Genomic DNA, 14919 nt, shown 5'->3' with positions numbered 1-14919 from the left:
GACCTTATTGACATGCGCCTGCAATTCAGCACCCACTCCAATGACACGGGCATGTGTGCAATTGCTGACATCAATGACAGGTTCATACTTGTTGCCTCCCTGAGCATGTGACTCGGTGGTCCTGCAGCTGCCCTGCCTGCTGTCCCACTTCCAACCTCTGTCTCCTTTCCTCATGCAAACAACTGAATAGAAACCCTTTCCTCAGCTGTATTCTCAGTAGGGGTGACACGGTGGCTCAGTGGCTAGCACTGCTGCCTCACAGCACCAGAGACCTGGGTTCAATTCCCGTCTTGGGCAACTGTCTGTTTGCACATTCTTCCCGTGTCTGGGTGAGTTTCCCCCAGGTGCTCCGGTTTTCTCCCACAAACCAAAGATGGCCAGGTGAATTGGCCACGCTAAATTGCCCATAGTGTTAGGTCCATTAATCAGAGGTAAAAATAGGGGGGTGGGTTTCTCTTCGGAGGGTCAGTGTGGACCTGTTGGGCCGAAGGGCCTGCTTCCACACTGTAGGGAATCTAATCTAACCTAACCTACTGCACCGCTAGCTGTGGTGTCACAGACTCTTCAACTGCATGAGCAGCACGTGCTGTGCCCCAGTAGTCATGGGGGCAGCAGATAACAAGCTACTCACTTAATTTGTTCCTCCAAGAGACCAGGTTCACACCTTCATCTGTGGAACTGCATCAGTGTATCCCAGCTTCAGCAGCATCGGTTTCCATATCTGGGCTCAGCAAAGTGTACAACAAACCAAGGTGTCATGATTAAAAAAAAACAGTAAAATCACTTCCCCTCCCCTGCTCCAAGGTTTTTGTCTCAGAACTGCTGATTCTTAGGCGGTGGTATGTGTATGGAATGAGCTGCCGGAGGAAGTGGTGGAGGCTGGTACAATTGCAACATTTAAAAGGCATTTGGATGGGTATATGATAGGAAGGGTTTGGAGGGATATGGGCCGGGTGCTGGCAGGTGGGACTAGATGGGGGTGGGATATCCGGTCGGCATGGACCGAAGGGTCTGTTTCCATGCTGTACATCTATGACCTGTACTGACTCCAGTGATTAAGCTCTGCTTTCGAAGTTTCACGGCCGAGATGGAACATGTCCTCTGACCGATATCCACACATCCCAGAAGTCAGCACGGAATACATGGTGATTGGATTCCCACCAAGCCCTGTTTTTATTGAGCAGAAGCCAATTGAGGCAACCTAGTTAGCTACCTCGAATTTCTGGAATCAAATAGCATAGTCTGAAAAAAAAAACAAGCTCATAACAGCACTTTGGCAGCAGTGCCTTCTCCAACAAATCATGAGTTTGAGGCATTAATCATTTACCAAGTTGTTTTGAGTTCAACAGCACCCCACAACTTATGCATTTCACATTCAGTCTTTTTCCAGAAAGAAAAAGGATTCAGTTCACAGAATCCTCTGTTAAGAAACCTGTCATTGGCTCTCACAGCTGAGAAATATTTCTGTTGTTTTCCAAATTAACTTAGCCAAAGGGTATAATACAATAGGAGCAGCTTACAGTTTTCTGACCATAATTGATAGGATTTGGGTAGTTCCAAAGCCAAAATGTCAAATGCTTACAACATGTTGATGTCCTTTGCCTGTAGGCAAATGTTCTCAGCTACAGTCCTCTGCTCCTGCCAAGCAAATTTTCCTGGGTTAATCTACAGCACTTAATCACTGACATCGATAGTGGAATCACACTCCCAATTAGCAAAAAAAAGGGGAAAAAAACACGCACTTTTAATGCAGGAGCCACATAATCTATTTGGGGCTGCTAAAATCCTTATGAAAGCAGGCATGTTGCACACAGGACTGTGCCTCTTTCGACCCTACTTAAATACGCTGAGTTGAACCCCAACCTTAAACGAATAAAGTTTACTGTGCTTTCTAGATCCTCCCAGGTCTAGCTGAGCAGTGGTAAGGATAACAGTCAAGAAGAAAAAGATAAAACAACACAGAGTTTCCCACTGCAGTTCACTATCCAGTGAATAGCGAGATTACTGTCAGTAGCTGCAGCTTTGCAAGGGCTGGGTCCTCAATACTGTTACATGGCAGCAGTGCTCAGTGGAACAGAAATATATTGACATGGGTGCACATTACTAAAAACGGCAACAAACCTCACTGTCCCTGCTACCTTTCATCCAAAAGGCGCTGACTCATGCTGACTGTGCAAAGCATCAGGAGGTGCTATTCCACAGAGGACCACAACTGAGACAGAACTTGTCTTTTCACCAGACATCCACACCTTCCAAGTGGTGTCATGGCAACAACGCTGACTCTCCTCACCCTAGCCTGGGGACTACTACAGAAAAGCAAACAAAAAAATTTGCATGACTCCAAGGGAAAGAGCAGGCTGGTAGGACTGATCAAGTATCTTTTCTCTTTGAGGTGACAAAGGCACAGGAAGTCAAATGACCTTCCTTTCTGTCTTGTACAATTGCATATTTAGGTTTGGCTGCACTTCTCCCGTCTCCCCACACTCCCCCCCCCGCCACTTTAATAGCTAGGTGAGGTTTGGACAGTGAAGTGAGGGATCTTGAAGAGCCAACCACCCATCAACCCTTCAACAACGTCTTTGTGGTGGAAATCAAGAATTAGAGATATTTTTAAAATTCTGCACTGAACACTCCCTGTTCATGGGGATTGGTTGATCCTTCAAAACTAGACTGCAACAAAAAAGAGAGAAGTCGTATTTGGGAAAGATGTTGTAATACTGCCGCTGTGCTAGCCTTCAACAAAACTACACAACAATGACCACACATCTAAGGGAGCAGCCATAACAGCCACCATTTTGCACCTCTCTTTAGCATTAATAATCCATCCTCACATCAGACCCACAGGCAACTGTTGTGTGGAAGTTCCAGAAAAATCAGATTCTATCACCTGGTGGCCACCATGTGCACACCCAGTGCAATCTAGACTTGGATTGGAAAACACGCATACAAGAAATAATTCACTCTGGACTTCAAAATTAAAGAAACAAGTTGTTCCTAAATACTGCCAATGAACTGTGAGGTCTAGGAGACGTGGGGATGGAGCACAGCAGGGAAGGTGCCCAGGAACACAGATGATCACAATGCCATTGGCAGGCACTGAAAATTATAAAAAAGAATGAGGGTTAGAATACAGGCTTTTAAAACAAGAAAACTAAATGATTGGAAGTCATGCTTCAACAATACAAAGCCATGATCAGACCACACTCAGTAAGTAAAGTGTTTATTTCTGGGCATCTCAGGGCATGGAGGGACGATAGTGTACATTTATCAGAATAATATCTGGACACCAAGGGCTAAATTACAAGGAGAGACTGCTGCACATAAACCAAGATTGTAGACTCTGGAATTTTGAAGGTGATGGGATGACTTGACATTAAGGCAAACTGAGGACAGCCAGACAGAAAATATTTTCACAGGCTGGGCAGCTTTAGGAATGAGCTTGACAAACTTTATTCACACCGCGACATCATTTGATGCTTGAAAATCGTCATGACCACCTCAATGAGGACTGAGACACTGGTATGCAGCTCGGAGAGGTGGGACAAGGGGGGTGCAGATGAATGTGGGGGCCAAATAGAGGGGGAGCACAGCAGTTATAATTTGAACAGAGCTCTACAGCAGCTATTGCTGCCTCAAAATTAACACCCAAAAATTTCAGTTTTATGGCACCAGCACTTTGGGAAGCTCTGGTTTTGAACTAAAAGCATAGTTTAAATATTGGAGCTAAATCATTCAGGAACAAATGGAGAAAAACTTCTATATGCTACTGCCGGTAATAAGTTTCAAACTCCCTTTCCAAATGACAAATGGTGCTTGACAATTTTTTTTTAAGGGTGCCACTGACTAGACCCACATGTATTAACCGCCCAGTGGGCAATTAGCGATAGGCAAGTCAACCACATTGCGATGGGTCTGGAGTCAAATGTAGGCCAGACCAGATAAGGATGGCAATTTCCTTCCCTAAAAGACATTCATAAACCAGATGGGTATTTTTTCCTGACTATTCACAATGGTTTCAATGGTCATCATTAGATTCTTATTTCCAGATTTTTATTGAATTCAAATTCCATCATCCACCATGGCAGGATTTCAACTCAGGATACTACCTTGGTCACTGGATTAACAGTCTAGCCATAATACCACCAGACCATTGCCTCCCTGTATTGTTAATTTGAAATCTGCGACAAGCTGATTTTTGTTAACCCAGAATATTGAGATGTGTGTGACAAGATGTACACTGGGTTCGGTCACAGATCAGTCAAGATCGTATTAAATGTCAGCAAAACAGGATGCAGAGGCTGAATGGCCTTCTCCTGTTCCTACTTCCAGCTTCTGATAGCACTGTACCACTTTGCTTTCTGGAATTATGCCAATATAAAATCCATCGCATGAACACAGATACAGAAAAAAGGGCAAATGAGGATCAAATTTCCCTGCTTGAACACCTATTTGCACATTGAATAAAATTAAATGGTGGTGGTGGTAGTGGTGGAGGTGGAGGGGGGAAGTCAGTAGGATTTGATTAACACAAGGTAGTATTACAATTCTTTGTGACCTTATTTATGGCCTTTTATCCTTCTGTACTTTTGGCATTATTGCCATGTTCTCTTGGCTACAATCACGTCCAAACAGCTTTGTTGAGAACAAGCAAAGTGACATTGATGTACTTGCTGGTAAGGATCCAGTGCAAATGTACGTTGTCCACAGCCTGAAAGCAGCTGGTTCAAAACCCACGGCAAAAAACAAGAGATGCCTCAATATAGGGACTGTAATGGCAGGAAAAGAGGAGTGGTGAAACTGAAATCAGCCTGTCTCTGTCTCAACTACTAATTACCATTCTTTTTCTGTATAAAAAGCTGCCCTCCTCCCCCAATTTTTTTTTACATTTTATAAACTAAACAGAATCCAAATCAAAACTGGCTGGAAAATTTACAATCACTTGAGAATGAACGCCATTAGAAAGACTGGTCTAGCACTAATGGATATTCAGAACATGACATTTACAGGATGATACCTCACTGTGCTTTTGAAACCACACCACGGTGACCCACTGCAGCTCCAATTAACAACAGAAAAGGTGGCAATGCTCAGAGTAGGCAGTTTTACACACACACACACACACACACACAGCAATTCCGATGTCACAATATTGAAATGTGGCACCTTGCTTATATCACTCAAAACAAAATAAGGGGCCATCGTTGACCCAAAATACTCACTTATTGTGGTTTGACCTGCTCACTATTTTCAACACACTCTGCTTTTATCTCAGATTTCCCAACAACTGCATGTTTTGCTTTCATATCACTCAGACTATTGATGTATGTAATGCTAAAATTACTATTCTATACCCCCTGCTTTCCTTGGACACGGTCCCGATAGGGGCCGACCCCATGTTTAGGTAGTTGCCAGCCACTCAGTAGGATGCAGATTTCAGAGCCCAGCTCACAGAGTTCATCAGAAGTTCTGGGAACCGCTACTTTCTCCTTCTGATCACAAGCACAGAACGCAAGGCAAGAGCAAAGTGACAAACTGCGACATCCAGCAAGTCCAACCTCACTAACATTGCGGCATCAAGCAGCTGATATTTTCTGAGGAAGGGTCACTAAATGTTAACTCTGATTTCTCTCCACAGGTGCTGCTCGACTTGCTGAGCTTTTCCAGCAATTTCCGTTTTTGTTTCTCTGGATATCTTTTTTCTCAACACCCCACTCCAACCTACTCCAGTGTTTGTGATCACAAAAGGTCAAGGCAGTTCCCACCTCAAAGAATCAAGCCTGACTTAAATTGCATTGCAATGCATGGCAGTGCGATGCTGGCCTGTACATTCTGACAAAAACAGGCTTAATTAAGTTTGTAGGTTAGAAAATTAAGACACCAGGTAGCTTTCTCTTTTCAGTATAGTGTACCCTCTTGTCAAACTCTGAGTATCAGCTACGTGCTATGAAGGAACACAGACAGCACCATGAACAGATCTGTTTCCGTATGGGTGGCCAACACATTCCAACTGCATCTGTTAACCATGAGAGAGATTTATTGCAACAAACTGAAAAGAATGTTTAAATCCAACTCCATTGGATGATAAAAATAAATTCATTTTGAATTTTGAAAAAAAAAGGCACAAAAACTGTAACTCTACACAATTGGAACAAGGACAAGCCAAATGCATCACTGGAAATGCACATTACATTTATAACCCAAATTAACATTGGTTAAAAATTTGCTACACTTAATGAATTATTAGCTTTACTAAAAATAAAACTGAAGGGCACATATTAATTACCATAGTGTGTGGAAGGGTGGCAGGGTTCAAGAACATATTTGAGTGCTGGGAATGAAGGATACTGCACCCTATTTTCAACATCTAATAAAGCCTGGAGAACAGTGAAATTATAGTTTAGTCAGAAGTCCATTCACTTGTACAAAGTTTAAATGAGGCCCAGGAACCAGCCACAGCTCAGTGCTATCTGCCTTAGCTTGTACTACTACAATGGAGGCAGCATAAATTCCTAGCCAGCTTTCAGCAAAGTGGGAACAGTGGCAAATTCAGACTCACCATCTGAGGGCAACATAATCAGTGGTCAGTTTTTCATAGAATGAATCCCCTCACTTTCCCCCTTCCCACATTGATCCTCACCCCACTCCCTTCTGAATCCCTCATCAACTCCACTCCGTTTCATCCTCCATGCACCTCTCACACTCTTCTGAGAGGATCCCCCTTCCCAATTGTTCGTCTCCCCAGTGCATACATCTCCCCCCCACCATTCGCACCCCCCTCCAACTCTCCCCCCACCATTCGCTCCCCCCTCCAACTCTCCCCCCACCATTCGCTCCCCCCTCCAACTCTCCCCCCACCATTCGCTCCCCCCTCCAACTCTCCCCCCACCATTCGCTCCCCCCTCCAACTCTCCCCCCACCATTCGCTCCCCCCTCCAACTCTCCCCCCACCATTCGCTCCCCCCTCCAACTCTCCCCCCACCATTCGCTCCCCCCTCCAACTCTCCCCCCACCATTCGCTCCCCCCTCCAACTCTCCCCCCACCATTCGCTCCCCCCTCCAACTCTCCCCCCACCATTCGCTCCCCCCTCCAACTCTCCCCCCACCATTCGCTCCCCCCTCCAACTCTCCCCCCACCATTCGCTCCCCCCTCCAACTCTCCCCCCACCATTCGCTCCCCCCTCCAACTCTCCCCCCACCATTCGCTCCCCCCTCCAACTCTCCCCCCACCATTCGCTCCCCCCTCCAACTCTCCCCCCACCATTCGCTCCCCCCTCCAACTCTCCCCCCACCATTCGCTCCCCCCTCCAACTCTCCCCCCACCATTCGCTCCCCCCTCCAACTCTCCCCCCACCATTCGCTCCCCCCTCCAACTCTCCCCCCACCATTCGCTCCCCCCTCCAACTCTCCCCCCATCATTCCCTCCAACTCTCCCCCCACCATTCGCTCCCCCCTCCAACTCTCCCCCCACCATTCGCTCCCCCCTCCAACTCTCCCCCCTCCAACTCTCCCCCCACCATTCGCTCCCCCCTCCAACTCTCCCCCCACCATTCGCTCCCCCCTCCAACCCTCCCCCCACCATTCGCTCCCCCCACCAACCCTCCCCCCACCATTCGCTCCCCCCGCCAACTCTCCCCCCACCATTCGCTCCCCCCGCCAACTCTCCCCCCACCATTCGCTCCCCCCTCCAACTCTCCCCCCACCATTCGCTCCCCCCGCCAACTCTCCCCCCCCCAACACTCCCCCCACCATTCGCTCCACCCGCCAACTCTCCCCCCCCCAACACTCCCCCCACCATTCGCTCCACCCGCCAACTCTCCCCCCACCATTCGCTCCCCCGCCAACTCTCCCCCCACCATTCGCTCCCCCCTCCATTCGCTCCCCCCTCCATTCGCTCCCCCCACCATTCGCTCCCCCCGCCAACTCTCCCCCCGCCAACTCTCCCCCCGCCAACTCTCCCCCCACCATTCGCTCCCCCCACCAACTCTCCCCCCACCATTCGCTCCCCCGCCAACTCTCCCCCCACCATTCGCTCCCCCCTCCCCCCACCATTCACCCCCCCATTCGCCCCCCCCGTGCAACTTTCCCCCACCATTCGCCCCCCCGTGCAACTCTCCCCCCACCATTCGCTCCCCCCACCATTCGCTCCCCCCTCCAACTCTCCCCCCACCATTCGCTCCCCCCTCCATTCGCACCCCCCTCCAACTCTCCCCCCACCATTCGCTCCCCCCGCCATTCGCTCCCCCCGCCAACTCTCCCCCCGCCATTCGCTCCCCCTCCAACACTCCCCCCACCATTCGCTCCCCCCGCCAACTCTCCCCCCGCCATTCGCTCCCCCCGCCAACTCTCCCCCCGCCATTCGCTCCCCCCGCCAACTCTCCCCCCACCATTCGCTCCCCCGCCAACTCTCCCCCCACCATTCGCTCCCCCCTCTAACTCTCCCCCCACCATTCGCGCCCCCCTCCCCCCACCATTCACCCCCCCATTCGTCCCCCCCCGTGCAACTTTCCCCCACCATTCGCCCCCCCGTGCAACTCTCCCCCCACCATTCGCCCCCCCTCTCCCCCCACCATTCGTCCCCCCTCTCCCCCCACCATTCGTCCCCCCGTGCAACTCTCCCCCCACCATTCGCCCCCCTCTCCCCCCACCATTCGCCCCCCCGTGCAACTCTCCCCCCACCATTCGCCCCCCTCTCCCCCCACCATTCGCCCCCCCGTGCAACTCTCCCCCCACCATTCGCCCCCCTCTCCCCCCACCATTCGCCCCCCCGTGCAACTCTCCCCCCACCATTCGCCCCCCCGTGCAACTCTCCCCCCACCATTCGCCCCCTTTCCCCCCACCATTCGCCCCCCCGTGCAACTCTCCCCCCACCATTCGCCCCCCTCTCCCCCCACCATTCGCCCCCCTCTCCCCCCACCATTCGCCCCCCCGTGCAATTCTCCCCTCACCATTCGACCCCCCGTGCAACTCTCCCCCCACCATTCGCCTCCCCTCTCCCCCCACCATTTGCCCCCCCCGTGCAACTCTACCCCCACCATTCGCCTCCCCTCTCCCCCCACCATTCGCCCCCCCGTGCAACTCTCCTCCTACCATTCGCCCCCCTCGCCCCCCACTCTTCCCCCACCCCTCGCCCCCCACTCTTCCCCCCACCCCTCGCCCCCCACTTTTCCCCCCACCCCTCGCCCCCCACTTTTCCCCCCACCCTTCGCCCCCCACTCTTCCCCCCACCCTTCGCCCCCCACTCTTCCCCCCACCCTTCGCCCCCCACTCTTCCCCCCACCCTTCGCCCCCCACTCTCCCCCCACCCCTCAGACTACTCTCTCCATTCGACTGACCCCATCCCACGTCCTCACTTTTCTCCCTGTCTTTAACGCATCTGTCTGCAGCCTCACTCCCCCTCCCACCCTTCACCACTGCTCCCACTCTCCACTGCCCCTAACCCCCCAACAATCCCCCCCCCCCCCCTTCAATTCTCCCCCACTCACACCCCGACTCTCCTCCTCAGCCCCTTCCCCATCTCCCCTCTCTCTTTTCACCTTCCATGTCTCCTACCCACTCGGTGTCCCTCCCCCTCCTCATTTCAGCTCCTCTTTCGCTCTCCCTGTTTCCTCAATCTCTCTCTCTCCCTTCACGGTTTTCTCACACACAAAGTGCAGGAAGGGGGGTGGGGGGGAAAATGTAGAAACTCCCACCTGGAGCTCCCGATCCATTTTTCGGGTTGGAGTTGCCCGGCAGCCTGTTGCAATTGCCCCCCTGAAGCTGGATACAATGTAAGACTGGAAACAGTCACAATGTATCCCCGAAGACAGTCAGCGCTCCCTCCCGCCTCATCGACACAATCGGCGAGCACTGTGCGCGGCCCCGAGGCGCGCTGCCGGCGCCACCAACACAATGGAGAGGCGCCGCGCGCGGCCCCGAGGCGCGCCCACGCTTGCCCCGGGGCCGGTTTGAAAATGGGTCTTCCAGGTTCCCTGCAGCAGTGAAGGGAGCACAGTAGAGCAGGGTTTGAGTTACTTTGCAAAGAGAATGCTTTTCAGACACATCCCAGCTCCCACTGCCTCTGTCTAAAACTTATACACCCCTTCCTCTCCCCAAAGCACTGGTATCTAACGCACCAGCCCTAACAATAGCAACAGCCTCTGGGAAGTGAAAGCCGGCAGCTGTCCCTTTCTGGCCTTATTGCCCAACAGCAGCACCAAACACCAAATAACTGCTGATCAGAAACAAAATCAGAAATTGCTGGGTTAAGAAAACAACTCAGCAGATCTGGCTGCATCTGTATGCTGCCTTCTCTCTACAGTTGCTGCCAGACCTGCTGAGTTTTTACAGAATTTTCCAATATTGTTGCAGCACCATACTGACCCTTTCAACCCCCCCCCCCCCCTACTCTGAGAAGGAAGACTGCTTGCAGATTCTACGCAGTTACTGAAGATCCATTTTGCACACTCTCTCGTATGGCCCACTCTTAATGCTGTTTGGGCCATTTCTGGGTGCAGAGTCCGATGTAACACCAATGATGCTGGGGGAACGGCGCCCTGTTGCAGGTCACAGTTCTTCTTCCAAGTCTGGCCTCTAACTTGGTTATGTAGCACAGATGCGACAGTGACCACACCTAGATATCCTGAGCTTGGAAAAGGTGCTATGGAAATGAAAGCCTTTATTTTTCTTATGAAGAAATTGTCATGCATGGCGACTTTTTCAAATTTGTAACTAAAAATTGTAATTCGTAATTAAACAGAAGTATAAGCCCCGATTTTTAAAGTGGGGTTAAAGTTTAAGGATTGGTTGGAGAGGTGCGTGTCAGATGGGTTCCAGCCCCTGATATGGGATCTAATATGAATTAATGCAAAGCTTCATTTTAGTGGATCAAGTACAAATCCCAGGCTCACACAGCTCAACCAGCGCCAATGGTGTCAGGTCAATGAGTGAGAATTGGACAAGTGTGGCAGATGGTAACTCCTCGCTCAGCCCTTTAACTATCAAAATAGTGATTAAAATCAGCCCATATTTCTTCTTAAATGGAAGTGAATTTATGTGATCGATCAACGTAGACTCACAATAGTATGGAACAGTATGCGATATATTGGTGGTATGAGGGGAGGAGGGTGGGGGTAGTATTTTTGAGTGCCAGGAACATCCTGGTCCTTAAAACAGATTGTGAAGTTTGCCTACAAATGTCCAAACTGATAACTCCTTTATCGTTTAGTTAAACGAGTACAAGAAACATTTCTGCTTTTCAGAGCATCCCATTTCTGGTGCTAAATTAGCTGATAATGATACATTCCTCTGTTTAAAATCTTGGGGAAATATATTACTCAGCCTGTTACCAGATTCTGCTTTAAATAGACCAGTTCTAGACATGTCACCACTTTTTTTGATGAATGTTGCTCTTAAAAATAAATACTGCTCCATTTGCTTCAATGGTTTTGCTGTCCTTTTCAATCTTTGCATTAATAAATCTCACACCTGCTCAGTGTTAAAAGTCTTGTCTTACAGCATTACACAGCATCTCAAGAGCACAATATATATATTTGTACTTCATTTACCAGTGGGAAGGTCCTGAGTGAATATGGTTCACTTTATAAATTTTAAAAGAATGAGACTGTGAATATCACTGATTCTAATAATTAATTAGTAAGCATGTTGCTTTGAGTCAGCAACTTTCAAGAGAATAGCTACAAGCGAAACATCAGGTTCAGCAAGTTAACTCTATCTGCCTGAGTAAAGACTATTGCACAGAACCAGTTATAACCCGTTTTGAATTGTAATCAAGCCACGCCCATAACCAGCAACACAAACAGAAATTGCTGGAAAAGCTTAGCATCTGTGGAGAGAAATCGGAGTTAACATTCGGTGACCCTTCCTCAGAATTCCCATAACTATGGTTCTCTCCAAATTTTATTTTATTCATTCAGGGGACGAGGGCATTGCTGGCCAGGACAATATTTATTGCCCATTCCTAATTGCCCAAAGGGCAGTTATTAGATTTATTAGATTACATTAGATTACATTACAGTGTGGAAACAGGCCCTTCGGCCCAACAAGTCCACACCGACCCGCCGAAGCGAAACCCACCCATACCCCTACATTTACCCCTTACCTAACACTACGGGCAATTTAGCATAGCCAGTTCACCTGACCCTGCACATCTTTTGGACTGTGGGAGGAAACCGGAGCACCCGGAGGAAACCCACGCAGACACGGGGAGAATGTGCAAACTCCACACAGTCAGTCGCTTGAGGCGGGAATTGAACGCGGGTCTCTGGCGCTGTGAGGCAGCAGTGCTAACCACTGTGCCACCGTGCCGCCCATTAGTCAACCACATTCTGAAGTCACACGTAGACCAGATCAGGTAAGCTTAGCAATTTCTTTCCTTAAAGGCATGAGTGAACCATATGGAATTTTCCAGCATTAGACATTGTTTTCATAATCATCATTAGACTCTGAATTTTAGACTTTTAATGAATTCATATTCTGGCATCTGCCATGGTCCCCAAAAACTTACCTGAGCCTCAGGAATAATAGTCTAGCAATAAAACCACTAGACCATTGCCTCTCCCAATGTTGAAAAGTGTAGTGTAATTGCCAGAATTGAAGGGGCTGAATACCAGTGAGAACGTATTTGTTTCATTTAAGGTATTGCTCATGGGAAATCCCTAACAGCACTGCCATCCCACCAACCAATTTCTTAGAATCCCTTCGGTGTGGAAGCAGGCCATTTGACCTGACACCAACCCTCCAAAGAGCAGCCCCCAGACACAACCCCGCCCCCCCCCCCCCCACGCCTTACTTCCGTATCCTTGTAAACCTGCATTTCCCATGGCTAACTCACCTAGCCTGTACATACATCCCTGGACACTATGAGAAATTTAGCATGGCCAATCCACCTCACCTGTACATCCTTGGACTTTGGGAGGAAACCAGAGCACTTCAAGGAAACCCATTCAGAAACAAGGAGGATGTATAAACTCCGCACACACAGTTGCCCAGGCTGGAATCAAACCCAGCGGTTCCTGGCACCCAACGTCTTTTATGGCTTTGGATTTGGCTGGTACTCAGCCTTCTGCCTTAAATGAGTCAGCACAGCTTCAGTCCCATCAGCTTTTTTGCCATCTGAGACGTCTCCATTTGCTGGAAGTTTTCTTAAATGGCGTGTTAAAGCCAGAAAATTTTACCATCATCACATGACCAATTTCTGGTCATCTGTGAAGATACTAGCAAAGGCAAATTATTCAAGTAGAATTTAGAATTTAGAGTTAGATTTTATTGTCGCATGTACTCAAATACATGAATACAAGAGTACAGTGGAAAGTGTACAAAGCCACCATTCTATGGCACCATCTTAAAATACAAAACTTGAATTTAAAAGGAAACAGGAGAACAAATAAAAGAAACAGAGCCAAAATGAAAAAGGAAAACATCCAAATGTTAAAATTAAAAACTGCCACAATGATGGTTCATTGAACACTGAGCCATAAATCAGAACATTTAATGCATAGAAGGAAGCTGTTTAATTTATTATGTCTGTGCCACCCCCACATTAAAATCTATCCACCCTAATCTCACTTCCCAGCTCTTGGTCAGTATCCCTGTGGGTTATAGCATTTTCACATCTTCACTTGAAGAAAGGAACAAGAAGCAAGTATTGGAACAAATGGGCTAGAACTGCCTTATTGTCAGCTGTGACTCAGTGGGTAATGCTCTCAGTTCTGAACCAAATGGTAATGGGTTTAACTTGCACTTGAACAGAGAAGAATAATTGTTAGAAAGAAAGAATAAGTAGGGAACAGTTGTTAAGCGTTTTTCTATTGTCTTATTAAAGAAACAAAGTGAGGGTGAGTCCAATAGAAAGTCAGTCCGGGAAATTAATAGTGGAAGGTAAGAAGATGCCTGATGAATTAAGCAGAAATCAGGAAATGTATAGGATGGAGTAACTCAAGGAAACTACTCTCAGCAAGGAGACAGAACTGAGTAAATTGTTGGAGCTACAAGCTAACAAATCTGGGTCTGGTTGAATCCTAGGGTCTTAAAAGAAGTGGCTAGTGAAATAGTTTAATTTTCCAAACTCCCATAGAACTGGGGAAGGTTCCATTAATTTGGAAATAAGCAAATATAACTCATTTATTCAAAAAAAGGGGGAGGTAGGAAGCAGGAGGTTATGGGCTAATTAGTTTAAATCTGTGATAGGGAAGACATCAGAAACTATTACTAAAAATGTTCTCACAGGGCATTTGGAAAAGTGATCAGACTGAGTCAATGCATAATATTGTGAAAAGGAAGTCATTTGGAACCAATTTAATGGAAATTATTTATGAAAGTAGCATGCAATATGTAGAAAGGAGAAAAAGTAGATATACTGTACTTAGATTTTCAGAAGGCGTTTGGTTAAGCACAACATCATATAAATAGACAAGGTCTTTTCCCTGGGGTGGGGGAGTCTAGAGCTAGAGGGCATTGGTTTAGAGTGAGAAGGGAAAGATATAAAAGAGACCGAATGGGCAACTTTTTCAGAAAGAGGATGGTACATGTATGGAGTGAGCTGCCAAAGGAAATGGTGGAGGCTAGTACAATTGCAACATTTAAAAGGCATCTGGATGGGTATATGAATAGGAAGGGTTTGGAGGGATATGGGCCAAATGCTGGCAAATGGGACTAGATTAGGTTGAGATATCTGCTCAGCATGGATGAGTTGGACCAAAGGGTCTATGTCCGTGCTGTACATCTCTATGACTCGGTACAGTCAGAGAGTCATAGAGATGTACAGCACAGAAACAGACCCTTCGGCCCAAATCCTTAATTCTATTTGCAAAAGCTATCTTATGTCTCCTTTTTGCCCTCCTGATTTCCCTCTTAAGTACACTCCTACTTTATACTTTCTAAGGATTCATTCGATCTATCTTGTCTATACCTGACATGTGCTTC

The 14919-nt window shown here is 48.2% G+C and overlaps 1 protein-coding gene across 3 annotated transcripts in view; it reads right to left on the bottom strand.

Moving 5' to 3' along the window:
• The window catches only part of LOC122551354 (SH3 domain-binding protein 4-like), a 65045-nt gene extending 55203 nt beyond the window's left edge, over positions 1-9842 (bottom strand). Inside the window, exon 1 of one of the 3 annotated variants that reach the window (XM_043693095.2) lies at positions 9690-9842. The gene's annotated coding sequence lies outside the window, so the exon portion shown is untranslated. Of the gene's footprint in view, positions 1-631; positions 715-6283; positions 6357-9689 lie in introns of those variants that run through there. The other 2 variants (XM_087988776.1, XM_087988775.1) reach the window with 2 other exon arrangements.
• Positions 9843-14919: the final 5077 nt, after the last annotated feature.

This window comes from Chiloscyllium plagiosum, unplaced genomic scaffold, assembly GCF_037043375.1.
Source record: "Chiloscyllium plagiosum isolate Xiang-an unplaced genomic scaffold, Cpla_swu_hap1 HiC_scaffold_7, whole genome shotgun sequence".
Classification (NCBI taxonomy): domain Eukaryota; kingdom Metazoa; phylum Chordata; class Chondrichthyes; order Orectolobiformes; family Hemiscylliidae; genus Chiloscyllium; species Chiloscyllium plagiosum.
The sequence above is the reverse complement of the archived record's forward strand: the minus strand, read 5'-3'. Positions and strand labels throughout refer to the sequence as shown.